The following is a 1,540-nucleotide window of genomic DNA, read 5'->3' on the forward strand; positions in this document are numbered from 1 at the left end:
AGGCGTTCTGGGGTGGGGAGAGGTGGGGGAGGGTGGGGAGAGGGCGGGAGGAGGCATGGTGGGAGAAGGAGGGGTGTGGAACTGGCGGAGCTCAATTCCACCTGATCCAGAGCCTTGTGTTGGGCCACGTGGCCTGACATGGGATTCTGATTCTGCACTGGCTGAAGAGCTGCTGAAGAATCAAATAGCCCCATTGTGGGGCTATTTCCCTTATCCAGGGGAAGGGGACAAATGGAGGGGGCACATGCCAGGGGTCCCATGGACCCGATCTGCAGATAAGTGAATCTGCGAATATGGGATCCATGGATAAGGCCCCCCCCCCGTATGCACATCAGTGATCACTGTACTAAAATAAACTTGATGCTGTCATACATACAGTCACATCAAATACTTGTTTGCAGTGTACCCTCCACATGCCTGATCTCGTCAGGTCTCAGAAGCTAAGCAGGGTCAGGCCTGGTTAGTACTTGGATGGGAGACCGCCTGGGAATACCAGATGCTGTAGGCTTATACCATAGTCTTTCGAGACTGAAGGTTGCCAACCATTGATTCACATGTGCAACAGTAATGTGGTAGGGGAAAGAATCTGCAAATGAACTGAAGTCTGCCTTCTCCAGTTTTGGAATTAGTTTTAGAAATTCGCCCAGACTCAGCTGGAATTTGGGAGGAGTAGAATACAGGATAATGCAAACCCACAAAATAATTATAACAGAATAGGGTAAATGCAGAGGTGGCTCAAAGCAATCTCCACCCGAAACAGAAGCTGATCTGACCTGAATCCAATTCTACCAACCACATCCATTCTTGTGACAGCCAGCCAGTCAACTATGTAATACGCCACCCCATGATCACCACTATTAGTTCTAAACTGCCCAGGCTGGAAGGGGAGCCTCTCTGGTCCCAGCATTTGGGAGCATCCAGCCAATTTACAACTAGTGGCAGGGGAAAAGAAGATGAAAAAAGATTGTGATGACATTGACCATCCCCAGTGCCACCCCTGTGATCCTCAGCAGTGACACTGAAGAAGAAAGTAAGAAAAAGATAGGGCCGTGACCAAGTAGGGTGGTGGGTGGGCAGGCAAAGGGTGCGGGGCATCCTACACCAGTTTACGATCTCCCTCAGCCCTCCACTTGAAGCCCCCATTTTGGTCAGCCTCATTGCTGGGTCGCCCTTGGGTAAATCTATTCATCCCATCTCTACTCATCCTATTCTCATGCTTGATTCTGAGTACTTTACGTATTCTAACATGGCTGGTGTACGCATGTCAAGATTGATGGGAAATGTAATAAAACTACCCATCAAAGAGCCATCTCAGACTGGAGAAGTGCAGTTGCATTTTGGTGTCATAACTTTAACGTCTTCCCTTAGGAGGAATTTAAGGGTTTATGGCTCTGTGGAAGTGACACTAGTAGCTGTAATTGTAAAGAGACTGATTCCTCCTTACCCACAAGAGACACTGCAATGCAATATATATCATTTGCTCTTTTTTTTTGTTTCTGGACAACTGTACATAGACCTCCAGAGACTCAGAGACAGGAAT

The 1,540-nt window shown here is 48.1% G+C and overlaps 1 pseudogene; it reads left to right on the forward strand.

Annotated features, from left to right (window-relative positions):
• The first annotated feature begins 393 nt into the window (after nt 1–393).
• On the forward strand, nt 394–508 carry LOC136654511 (5S ribosomal RNA; annotated as a pseudogene).
• Nucleotides 509–1,540: the final 1,032 nt, after the last annotated feature.

The sequence above is a fragment of the Tiliqua scincoides genome, chromosome 5 (assembly GCF_035046505.1).
Source record: "Tiliqua scincoides isolate rTilSci1 chromosome 5, rTilSci1.hap2, whole genome shotgun sequence".
In the NCBI taxonomy this organism is placed as follows: domain Eukaryota; kingdom Metazoa; phylum Chordata; class Lepidosauria; order Squamata; family Scincidae; genus Tiliqua; species Tiliqua scincoides.